General features: G+C 48.9%; 1 pseudogene; it reads left to right on the top strand.

Annotated features, from left to right (window-relative positions):
* LOC137149779 (zinc finger protein 24-like) lies at positions 1–9409 on the top strand (annotated as a pseudogene).
* The last annotated feature ends 3814 nt before the right edge of the window (positions 9410–13223 follow it).

Genomic DNA, 13223 nt, shown 5'->3' with positions numbered 1-13223 from the left:
ATAACAGAACAAGTTGCCGCCCTCCACTGCAAAAGCTGCTTGTGAATTGACTGACTCCCCGGAGGCCCCCGGAAGCCTGTCGCCATTGAGCAGATCCTGGCACATCTCTGCGGTTAGGTAGGTGGAGGAGCTCAGAGTCTGTGTGGGGCACTGTGGGTGCAGGGATCTGGTGCCCAGATGCTAGTTTCTTCTCTGATCTTGCACCTTTCTGATTGAAACCAACCCCTGATCTGGAGAGACAGAGCAACTCTTCCAGCCCAGCATAGGGGCTGTGAATAGGGGTAGCAACTCTGCAATAGGGTCTGTGCCCCATGGCAGAGGTCTGTAATACCATCAAATGATTCAGAGGGTCTGCTGCCAACACTCCAGGGGAAGACTGGGGCAGTGTCTGAGCAGGGAGTCATGGTTGTGCAGAGGTCCCATACCCACAGCCTAGGAATGGGGGCTGGAATTCACCTCCTCATCCTGCCTGTACCTTCATCTGCAGAGCCCAGTGACTTAGGATTTTTTCAGTGAAGTTTATTTCACCCTGGGTGACTCTGATCATTTAAAGCTCCTGGTGCCTTTGATTCCACACCAGCCAAAGGGGCTATTAATTCCCTTCCCAGATTCTCAGGGGGTGGTGAGGATTTATTAATGAATGTTTTAGGGGAATTTTAAGAGGAAAATTAATTAAGAACTGTCATATTTATGTATTTATAATTAAACATAAAGATCCACCAATTATTTATTATTATTAACTTATTAACTTGTAGCACCTAGGAATCGCAGTCATGAACCAGGGCCCCCTTGTGCTAGATGGTGTACAGACAGAACAAAAAGACAATCCCTGCCCCAAAGAGCTGATAATCTAAGGATAAGACAAGAGACAACAGATGGGGGAGAACAAAGAACCAAGAAGACAATTAAATAGCAAGAAACTTTGTTAATGGAGAGTTAAGGTTGCCTGTGGATAGCTTGTGCCCTTCCAGAACATCAAGTTCAGCAAAACTCAAGCTCCTGAAAACCATCTATGTTGGGACCCTGACACCCAGCTCTATCACAGCCCTGTGTCAGGGAGTGGAGAATTAGGCCTTGTGATATTAAAGACTAGTTACTGAAAGAAGACTGGTAGCCACATTCTTAGGAGTGGCTGAGCTGGGCTTGGCAGAAGCCTGGAAGTTGGGACAAAGGAGGCATTATGTCACTTTTTTTCTCCCATCATGTAGGGTGATAGCACAATCCCCAGCTTCTGTCCAGCTGCCCACAGACCTGTGGTGCTGTTCTGGTAACCAGCAACCTGCTATTCTTATTGCCTTAATGTCTTTTGTATCACAGACCAGAGGAGAATGGTGTAAGGGCCACTATTATAGCTCTGCACCAGTCCAAGACCTCTTGCAGCCTTCCCTCTTGAGGGAATCCTCAAACATTTATGTCTGCTCTGTACCAGAGAAACAACACAAAATGCCTGCAAGAATCAGGGCCTGGGGATGTTTCGTCACAATTTAGCTGCATTGCCAAAGTTAAAAAGAAGCTGTTCCTCTTTTTGCTAAGACTTTACCCATATGGGCACTTTAGCAAAATGTGTGCAGTTCAGCTGAACATGTGCCAGTATTTAAAAGGAGTCAGCAGGATGATCTAGGTAATTATAGCCTGGTTAGCATGACATCAATCCCAGGTAAAATCAGGGAACAGGATTTGGTCAGTAAGCCATAAAGGGTCATGGCTAGAGCATAGGGCTCAACGAGTAGTGATCAATGGCTCCATGTCTAGCTGGCAGCTGGTCACAAGCGGAGTTCCCCAGGGGTCAGTCCTGGGGCCAGTTTTGTTCAACATCTTCATCAATGATCTGGAGGATGGGGTAGATTGCACCCTCAGCAAGTTTGCAGATGACGCTAAGCTAGGGGGAGTGGTAGATACCCTGGAAGGTACAGAAGGGCCTAAACAAACTGGAGGATTGGGCCAAAAGAAATCTAATGAGGTTCAACAAAGACAAGTGCAGAGTCCTGCACCTAGGACGGAAGAATCCCAAACACAGCTACAGACTGGGAACCGACGAGCTAGGCAGCAGTTCTGCAGAAAAGGACCTGGGGGTAACAGTGGATAAGAAGCTGGATATGAGTCAGCAGTGTGCCCTGGTTGCCAAGAACGCTAATAGCATATTGGGCTGCATTAGTAGGAGCATTGCCAGCAGATCACAGGAAGTGATCATTCCCCTCTATTCGGCATTGGTGAGGCCCCATTTGGAGTATTGTGTCCAGTTTTGGGCCCCCACTACAAAAAGGATGTGAACAAGTTGGAGAGAGTCCAGCGGAGGGCAACAAAAATGATTAGGGGGCTGGAGCACAAGACTTATGAGAAGAGGCTGAGGGAACTAGGCTTGTTTAGTCTACAGAAGAGAAGAATGAGGGGTAATTTGATAGCAGCCTTTAACTACCTGAAAGGGGGTTCCAGGGATGATGGAGCTAGGCTGTTCTCAGTGGTGGCAGATGACAGAACAAGGAGCAACAGTCTCAAGTTGCAGGGGGGAGGTCTAGGTTGGACATTAGGAAAAAGTTTTTTACTAGGAGGGTGGTGAAGCACTGGAATGGGTTACCTAGAGAGGTGGTGGAATCTCCATCTTAGAGGTTTTTAAGCTGCGGCTTGACAAAACCCTCGCTGAGATTATTTAGCTGAGGTTAGTCCTGCTCTGAGCAGGGGGTTGGACTAGATGACCTCCTGAGGTCCCTTCCAACTCTATGATTCTATGATTCTATCCTAGAAATCCACAGAAAAATGCAGAATTTGCGTTTTTACAGAGAATCTTTAGTTTTTACATTTTGTGAAAAAATAAAAACATACAGTGGAACCCCGATTATCTGATCTAATTGGGAGCGGGGACAGATCAGATAATCAAAAATTTGGATAAGCAGGAGAATGGGTGGAGCTCCAGCAATCAGCCCTGGGTGGCGTGGCTCCGGCTGTCAGCTTCAAAATTGTAAATATATCAATAAAACACGTTTAACTGATACCTACCATATTTCCCCATGTATAAGATGCACCTTTTTTCAAAAAATTTGGGGTCTAAAAACTGGGTGCGTCTTATACAGTGGTTGTAGATTTTTTTACCGTAATACATTTTTTTTCAAATTTCAGGCCCCAAAATTTCATTTTTATACATGGGGAAATACGGTATATATATTGTGGCTAGGGAAACTAAAGTTCAGAATTTCATTTTAATCGTGGAAAAACAGATTATTATGATTTTTTTATTGGAGAATTTTGGTTTTTTTATCACGAAAAACTAGGATCTCTGGTCATGACCTGTCTTCCTTCCCAAGAGTCAAAACTTGTTTGCACACTAAGAAAAAGAACTTAGAAGACTGTGTTTAACACAGCCACTTAGTGACACCCACCATAGCAATAATTAAAAGCTGGCTGGAAATTTGTCATCAGAACAGTTTTCTATTGAAAAATGACACTTCAACAAAGCCAATATTTTTCATGAAAATATATCAGTGGAAAAATTTCATTTCAGAAGAATTTCAAAATTTCAATTCAAAATGAGTTTTTGTCTTGATTTTTTTTTTTTTTGTCATTTAAATATTATTTTGTGACTTGTCAATAGTTATGCATAATATTACATTACATCATGTCAAGTCATGTCATAATATGACATAACATGATATATTAACACACAATAGATAGTGAAATAACGTACAAATAAAAACAGAATAGTTTACTTTATTTTATTTGTTTCTTTAATTAAAGGCAGCGGATCCTTAGTATGATTGAAACATCATATCTTATTTTCTAGGTGAAAGCATCTCCTGTTTGTGTTGTAATGAAACAGTTTGACACTTTTTCACAACTCTAATAATCAGCATGGTTTTACGGAAATAAATCAGCAGGGTTTTATGGAAAATAGGTCTTGTCAAAAAAACAATGTATTATTTAATGAGGTTTCAAGCTGATTGGCAGAGGTAACTGCACTGACTTTTTGCTGTGATTTACACCTATGCAAAGTGAATGTCAAACACTCACACTGCTGTGAAACTATCCTCTCCTCTCTGCTTCAGGAAGCGTGTAGAGACCCCATCCCCAACAGGCTCCACACCAACTCTGATAGAGTAGTGCAACGTCTTAAGACAGAAAATATCGTATTGCCTCTTTATAAATCCATGGTATGCCCACCTCTTGAATACTGCGGGCAGATCTGGTGGCCCCATCTCAAAAAAGATATATTGGAATTGGAAAAGGTACAGAAAAAGGCAGCTAAAATGATTAGGGGTATGGAAAATCTTCCATATAAAGAGACATTAGTAAGGCTGGGACTTTTCAGCTTGGAAAAGAGACGACTAAGGGGAGATATGAGAGAGGTCTATAAAATCATGACTGGTATAGAGAAAGTAAATAAGGAAGTGTTATTTACTCCTTCTTATAACACAAGAACTAGGGGTCACCAAATGCAATTAATAGGCAGCAGGTTTAAAACAAACAAAAGGAAGTATTTCTTCACACAACGCACCATCTGTGGACGTCCTTGCCAGAAGATGTTGTGAAGGCCAAGACTATAACAGGCTTCAAAAAAGAACTAGATAAGTTCATGGAAGATAAGTCCATCAATGGCTATTAGCCAGGATAGGCAGGGATTGCTGTTTGCAAGAGGCTGGGAATGGGTGATTGGATGGATCCCTTGATGATTACCTGTTCTGTTCATTCCCTCTGAAGCACCTGACATTGACCACTGTTGAAAGACAGAATACTGGGCTAGATGGACCCAGGATGGCTGTTCTTATGTTCTTACTGTTAGTTAAACCACCGCAGCTGTGTGTAAACCAGACCTTACTGGGCTTGTGCATATTACAAAGGTTTATCATGAAGGAACCCAACTTTCCTCTCAGACTGAGCACAAAGGGTCATGATGGGTGGCTGCTCCCAAGCTGTGTGCATGATGGTGCAATCTTCATTATGGTACATGAGCTTGTGCTATTTATTCCACAGGACTCCCTGCCTCATCCAGCACACAAAGAAGACAAAGTTAAAATTGTGTGCACAACCCAGCATTTGCTAATCCTGAGGACTCAACTTTGGAACCTAAATAACATTCTTCTAATGAGGTGTTTAGTAAGTATTATTATTTGTATTGGAGTAGCACTATGATGAGCCCAGGCAGGGACCAGGACCATGCTGTGCTAGGGGCTGTACAAACACTGAACAAAAAGGCAGTCTCTGCTCCCAAAGAGCTCACAATCTAAGTAACATGTTTTGAGAAGTGGAGACTTTAATTTCAAGACAGTTGTTGGAATAAAATGAACTGATCACCCAACCACAGAAAAAAAGAGGTAGAAAAACAGAAAGAAAGAAAGAAAAGTAAAGAGGAAGTGAAAATGGTCTAGATCACAAAGCCTTTTGTCTGACCTCTGTGGCTAAATTTAAGGTTCAGTGCATGGTTTTCCCAAAGGGGCCAAATTGTCACCTCGTGCAGGAATACCCGTCAGCGAAGGTAGATGGTTCAGGAGTGTCCTTCAGGTGCTCCCTATAAAACTTACTAAAACATTCAATGAGTGACCTACTCCCTTGCCAGGACCCCTTGGCAACTAGCCCTGAAATCTCAGATGCTCATCACTGTGATGAGACACAAAACAAAGTTGATGGATTGGCCCTGGGGGAGGGAACTAAATGCACCCCACTCTTTGCAGGAGGGTCAGGGAGGAGCCTATGTGTGCTCAGTGGGTCCAGGGAGATTGGATTATGTGGGGGGATGGGCAGGGGCAGTCAGAGGGGCCTGTCTGTGCTGAGCTGAGGGAGCTGAGGTTATGGGTCGGTTCTTGCTCTTCCATCACACAGTAAAATCCATGTTGGATCCTTTGCTGCAGGCTGCCTGTGGGGCCGGACATTCCTACAGGCCCCACAAGTGAGTAACGGGGTTTGTTCCTGAGCTGGAATTGCAGTCATTCCAAGGACAGACAATGGCTGCTGAGCTGGGTGCAAGTGCAGCTTTGGGTTTCCAGTTCCAGGCACCACTACAGCAGGCGGTGCAGCCCCCAGTGAAAATGGAGGAACAGGACGCAGCCAGCCCCAAACCAGGGGAGAGAGCAGAAGAGGCAGAAAAAGCCATTTGTTTCATCCAGGCTTGGACCATCGGGGAGTTACTGAGATGGGCAGCACCACAATGGGTCAAAGAGGAGTCACAGGAGGAGTTGGCCACCCTGCGAGGGGATGACATTCTCCTGGAGATGCAGCTTTGGCACTTCAGACAATTCCACTACCAGGAGCAGAGGTACCCCAGGAGGTTTACAGAAGCCTCCAGGAGCTCTGCCATCACTGGCTGAAGCCACAGAGCCGCACTAAGGAGCAGATCCTGGAGCTGCTGATCCTGGAGCAGTTCCTGACCATCCTGCCGGAAGAAATGCAGAGCTGGGTCTGGGAATGTGACCCCAAGACCTGTGCCCAGGTGGTGGCCCTGGCAGAGGGGTTCCATCTGGGGCAGCCAGAGGCTGAGAGGCCAGGGCTACAGGTGAGAGTGTTTAACCCTGATCATTCCTCTGAGGCATGGGGGTGGGAGACAGGCTGTGCTATGTCTGTGTAGGGAGCCTGGCCATGGGGCCCACTTCTGTGGTGCTTTCTCCCCTCTTCCCTTCTCCTCCCCTGTGCTCCCTATCCAGCCCCATGGGAGATGCTAGGCACACAGTGGCAGAGCCAGAACTATTCATTCGCATTAGCACACACAGCATTTCTTGTTCGCCCATGGGTTTGTGGGTGGATCTGTGCTCATCTCCTCTCCTATGTCTTTGGGGCATGTTCTCTGCTATATCCTTCTCAAACCCACTCTTCCCAGCAGGTCCCAGGCTCTGGCTCTCTGATGACGTGTTTGGTTCATCCCCAAGCCACAGTGTGTGTAAAGGTTGAGGAAGTGGCCTCAGAAGAGATGGCATCCTCTGGGGCACTATGGGAATTGCCTGGCTCTGGACTAAAGCAGCCGCAGCCACATCCCAACTGTGCATCCCAGGAGGAGTAGGGATGGAATAAACCCTCACAATCCCTATACAAGCTGCCCCATGCCCCCAAAAAGGAGCTCCAGCCCCTCCAGGAAATAGGTAATAAGCCGGGTAAAGGGCAGGGGGGTGCTGAGGGCAAAGCATGTGTGAGGAATGGTGGTGCTGGCTTTCTCAGGAGAGAGCAATGGTTCCTTGCATCCTTCCCCATTTCCCTCGACAAGCTCCCTGGATGCCACCCTCCCATCCCCCTCTATTTCAAGGACTCCCTGCACCCCCCACATCTGGAGCCATCTGAGTCCTCCAATTCCTTCTTCCCTCGTGCTGAGGGCTCTGTTTGCCCCCACTGTCCTTTCTTCTCCTCATGCCATAGGATCTGTGCCTCCTGCCTTTCCTTCCTTTGCCACATGCCAGGGGCTCTGTGTGGCCCCCATTCCCTTCATTTCTTTCTTTGTTTTGTCTTGGAAAGAAGCCCTTCAAGGAATCAGCATTCTAAACTGTATTGGGAAGATGGGCAGAGCTGAGGGGGGTATTACGATGAGTGGGGGTGTTAGTGGCTGTCAAGTTTTCTCTATTATCAACAGTTACAGAGGTGGTTGAAGCTGCTGGCTCTGCCAGGCAGATGTCAGGGGCTCTATGTGTCCCCCATTTACTCCTGAGGGCAAATGTGATTCTTGGATGTATAGACAGGCAAGTAACTAGTAAGAGCAAGGAAGTGGTTTGACCTCTGCATATGGCAATGTGAGACTGAGCCTGGAAAACTGCATCCAGATGTGGTATTCACTCTGGAAAAAGAATGTTGACAAATTGGAGGGAGTCCAGAGAAGAGCCACAAAAATTACTCAAAATGCCTGACAGTCAGAGACTTAAAGAGCTCAGTGTTTAACTCATATAAAAGAAGATTGAGAGGTGGCTCGATTACAGTGTGCAAGTATCTTCATGGGAAGAAAAATACTAGGTACTAAAGGGCTCTTTAATGTCATAGAGAAAGGCAGGGCAGAATCAATGGCTGGAAGCTGAGTCCAGACACATTCTAATTAGAAATAAGGCAGAAATACTTAACTGTGAGGTGATTAGCCATTGGAACAAACTCACAAGGGAAGAGGTGGAGTCTTCAAATCCAGATGGGATGCCTTTCTGAAAGATGCTTTAGTCAAACACAAGTTATTGGGTTCAGAACAGGTGTAACTGGGTGAAATTAATAGTCAGGAGGTCAGACTGGATGTATCCTGTAAGAGGGGTGGGTCACAATGAGGCCACGTGCTCCCAGATGGGTAAGGCCCCTCACAGGGCTAGTCGGGGTGAATTAGGTCATGTGCACATTGGGGAGAAGGGGGAAACCCAGAGAGGGGAGCTGCCTCCCAAAAAAGTGCTCTCTCTGGATGGGGATGGAGCATCTGGTTTCTTGAGGAAGGAGCAGCATGAGAGGGGGAAGGGTGAGCAGGGTGGGGATGGGAAAATGGAGGGAGGGTGAGCTTGTGGCAGCTTTGCTGGCAGTTGAGTGTCTGTGGGGAATTCTGGGGGAGGTCAGACATTTCCTGGGCTGGTCTCAGTTAAGCACCATTTCCTGCATCTCTGGCTTAATGTGACCCCCCAGCAGGTGTCATCCCATCAGGGTGCACGATACTCAGGCTCCCACCAATTCTCACCAACCCCTCTTCTCACCTGAGGAAACTGAGACAGAACCAGCCACTTCTGCAGCAGAGTTTGGGGGACCTATACCTTGATCCCTAGCCCTGTTGATGGAGTGAATAGGTGAGGAACCGTTTGTGATTCCCGTGCCTCAAACTCCTTCTTCTCCTGCTCAGGGAATGAATCCCACCCAGCTTCTCTCGTTCCAGCCAATGGCAAGGCCAGAGGTGACAATAAAGGGGAGACTCATCACTCAGGGGAGAAACCAAACCACGCACAAAGAATGGGCAGCGTTGCCCTGGGGAACGCCACCTGGCAGAAAAAAGCTCATCAGTGCCCAAAGACTGGGGAGCACGTCGGTGTCGGCTCTGCCCTTATTACACCCCAGAGTCCATGCAGGCAAGAAACGCTGGACCTGTGATGAGTGTGGGAAAAGACTTGGTGATAGCTTGGCTCTCACAAAGCACCAGAGGATGCACACTGGCCAGAAACCCTTTGTCTGCACTACCTGTGGTAGGAACTTCAGCCAGAGCTCAGTCCTCATGACGCACCAGAGAACCCACACTGGAGAGAAACCTTACATCTGCAATGAGTGCGGGCTACGCTTTAGCAACAGCTCCAACCTCACTCGGCACCAGAGAACCCACATGGGCCAGAGAACCTATATCTGCACCGGCTGCGGGAGGCGCTTCAGCCAGAGCTCGCACCTCACGAGACATCAGAGGACCCACATGGCTCATAATCATGGGCACAGCTGCACAGTGGAGCCCGAGCGGCCGCTGCCCCAGAGCAGCCCCATGGCAAGGGATCCTGTGGCCTAGCATGTGTCAGGTATCTGGGCCTCTTCCCTGGTCACACACATGTAAAATGGGAAAGGGTAGGGGAGAGGCGTGGGAGCACTTTCCTGGGGTGAATGAATGCTGGGCTATCGTGCATGGGTGCTGGGGACTAGGAATGGAGGAGGGGTTGTGATGCGTGATCACAGTGAGAAGCAGATATGGTCTTATGCACTAAGTGGTTGGGGGAGAGGGAGGCTGGGAGTCAGGACTGGTAATTTCTGTTCCCAGCTCCAGGAGAAGAGTGAATCAGGGACTGTCAGCTGGGAGATTCTGAGGTCTGTTCTTGGGGCTGCAGATATGTTTTCTTCCCAACCTTTATTTGTAAAAGGCTTTTGGCTCCCTAGGTGCAAACGGATCTAAACTGCTGAGTAGTGAAAAGTAAACAGTGTTGCATTTGCAGCCAATAAGTGATGATTCAAGATGGGAGGAGAAGTGCCTGGGATCAACAGAGAATTGATATCCATTTCTAATTAAGCACCCCATACTCTTGGTCCAACTCCCCGCAGCACTCTCCATCTCACCCATGGGTGCTGAGCAGCTAGATCCAAAGGAGCATCCCAGGGCTGTAAATATAGACTCCCAGGCCCTGAGCCCCTCTGTATCTTGCACTTGGCCCAGCAGGCTCCTTCCTGCTTGTTTGGGCTTTAGGGATAGCAGTATCGTGTGTTTTTTTTTATCACAAACATGCCTGGATGCAGGAAGAGCTGGGAGGGCACCATTGCCCTGCCTTGGAACCTTGAATTCCTTGTGAACAAGACACCAAATCAGGGGTTCATTCTATTCCAGATGCTCCCTTTTCAGATGTTCGTGCTTCAGTTGCTGAAAGGAAGCAGCTAGAGGAGTGAAACTGCAGATGCTGTGTTAGCAGCTGGTTTGGTACCAGCACTCACTCCCTTGTCTCTTCTACAACTTCTTCCTCAGCCCCCTGCCTGGACTTCTCCCAGCTTTGCATTACATCTGCCCCAGCTCTGTCCTCCTCACTTGGGCCCCTACTACCCTGCAGCCATGTCTACACGACAGTGGCACAGCAACATAATAGACACTTCCTTCATTGATGGAATGGGTTTTTCCATCAGTGTAGTTAACCCACCTCTCTAAGTGATGGTAGGTAGCACTATGGAAAATGTTTTCCATCTATACTGCATCTATACTGGAGTTTAGAGCGACCTAACTGCATCATAGAGAGCACAACATTTTTCACAGCTTTTAGTGCTGTATCTAGGTCAACTGAGTTTTTAGAGTAGACCAGATCTTAGTCATGGGGACTGTAGAAGGAGCTGTGGCCTCCCCCGCAGACAGAGCCCGAGGGAGGGCGTGAGCAGCCTAAGCAGACCAAACCAGGCCCAGCCGCTAAGTCTGCCCGGCAACCAGGGAACCGGGCCATGATAGGACCGCCCGGCCAGCCCAATCAGTGGCAACGGGGCGGAGCCCCCACAGGAAGGGGCGGTATAAAAGCATGGCCCCAGAGCTCAGGTAAGGACAGACTGCTGCCAGAGACAGATGCCCTGCCGGCAGAGGCCTAGGCCAGAGCAGAGCTGCTGACTAGCCCTGGCCCTGGCCCCACCCAGGCCTGGAGACTGGGTAGGGCCTTCCCGGAGCTGGATCAGGCAACCCAGTCAGAGAGACTGGGCTGAGTCACCAGAGCCCCGGGACTGAGCAGAGGCCCTGGATACCCTCCTGAATTGGGACAGGACCTGGAGGAGCTGCCGGCTGCCAAGCCCCCTGAGTTGGGACAGGACCTGGAGGAGCTGCCGGAAGCTGAGCTCCGCCCTGCACCAAATGATGAAGAGGAGCTCCCCACATTGCTGACTGTGGATGAGGCCAACCCCAGATGAAATACCCCCACGATACTGAGGAGACAGGTACTAGGGCCAGCGGGGAGGAAGTAGCCCAGGGGCAGCCATAGCTTGTAGCTGAATCTGAGGCCTAGTCAGTGTGTTGGGGTGGGAGCCCCGTTGACACAGTGGAAACTGCCTTTGCCACTGCTAGGGCCCTGGGCTGGGATGCAGTGGAGACTGGTGGGCCTGTGTCTCCCTCCCGTCCCCCTTTTTCCTAGCCACCCCAAAGAGAGCCTCCTGCTCCCTTCCGCTCCAGAGAGCGAACCCACTGCTGACTTGCTTGCTTGCCCTGCCTGAGGGCCAGAGCGCTAAACTGCTTGCTCAGCCTGCCTAAGGGTTAGAGCAATCGACTGGTTGCTTGCTGAAAGTGAACCATTTCCCCTTGTGTAGGAAAGTGCTGTGGCCTCCCCCCGGGGACAGAGCCCAAGGGAGGACCCCAGCAACCGGGCCAGCGAGGGCAACCTGGTGACAGGGACCCATTACAGCTTGGCTTTGCCCTGGTAACTGCTAAATGCTACTCTGTAGTCCTAACCCTATCCATGTAACAGGCTTACAGTCTTGACCCAGCCAAGGTCACAGGGATGTGACTTTGCTGTGCATTGGAACATTGATCACTGTTGTAACCAGGTTCTCATCAAAATATTGATGGGTCTGGGATACATGCATAGAGAAGGGGAAATGCTAAGATTGCTAGCTATGCTGCATTGAGGTAATGAGACTCTGAAGTGCTGAGCTGACAAAGGGCCAATGCGCTCAGAATGTTGTACTCTCTCTCCCCACAGGACTAGAGCAAAGATCCTGCTGTGCCTCAGACCAAGGCCCCCATACAGAAGCTGCGCTGACCAACAACAAACCTCATGGAGGGGGGGGAAGAAATGCAAAACCAAGGCAGAGCTGGAGATACGGCAACTGGATAAGGGATGAAGGCAGAAAGAGCCCATCCGCCTGAGGCCGACAAAGGTCCAGGAGAAGGAACATCCTCCAGACCAGCTAGTAACTGGGCAGCGATGGCCCCTGAGGTTGTGGCTGGACCAGTTTTAATCCCTGTTCAATGAAGCTCCTTGGTTTTTAATTGTGGGGCCGTTAATCATGGGGCTATCAATGAAGTTATTTGCTAATAATGTCCCAAGGTGTGGGGGGGCAGGACAGGTGACACCATCTGTGACTTTCCATGACCGAATCAGGTGATAAAGGGGCTTTTCAACAGTAGCTTCTGGTAATAAACTTCCCCCGTTGCCCTTATGGGGGGGGATTCTGCCCCCCGAGCTGCTTCCAGAATCACCCCACCTGCTTCAATAGACAGGACAGACTAGGGTGACTAGCTAGCAAGTGCGAAAAATCGGGACGGGGTGGGGGGCAATAGGAAAAAGTCCTGAATATCGGAACTGTCCCTATAAAATCGGGACATCTGATCACCATAGGACAGACCTGATTAACCTCCACCCCACCCCCACCAGCAACTAAGGGTAGTAAAGTACCCCCCTGCCAGGACTGGGAGGGAAGGGGAGTGGAAAGGGCTCCCACGTGAACTAGACTCGTGCGTCCCTGGCTAATAGACATTTGTGTCACAGGACCGGGGCTTTTCCAGGGTCGCTCTCTGAAAACCCACTTTTTTTCCCCCTGAAATTCTCCTCCTTGGATACAATTTGGGGGACAGTGGCACCAAATCGGGGCATCTGACAATCCAAGCTGGGGTTGCTCTGTGAATCCCAGCTTTGTTTGGCTAAACCCCTTGCTCCCATTTCAGCACCAGGGATGCAGAACAAAAATGGCTGCCATGCACAAAAGCCTGAAACCATCACCTACTGGTTGGACTTTCCACTGTCCCCAGTCACTCTTTAGTGCTGATGGGAGAGAAGCAACCGTTTTGCCTTTCTTAAGCAGCTGATCCTAGCTGCTGTTCAGCTCAGATTGTATCAGTTTGTCTCTGCTTTAAACTATGCTTCCAGCTCTAGAAA

The sequence above is a fragment of the Emydura macquarii genome, unplaced genomic scaffold, assembly GCF_026122565.2.
Source record: "Emydura macquarii macquarii isolate MOO-44397 ecotype Brisbane River unplaced genomic scaffold, CSIRO-AGI_Emac_v2 contig_827, whole genome shotgun sequence".
In the NCBI taxonomy this organism is placed as follows: domain Eukaryota; kingdom Metazoa; phylum Chordata; order Testudines; family Chelidae; genus Emydura; species Emydura macquarii.
The sequence above is the reverse complement of the archived record's forward strand: the minus strand, read 5'-3'. Positions and strand labels throughout refer to the sequence as shown.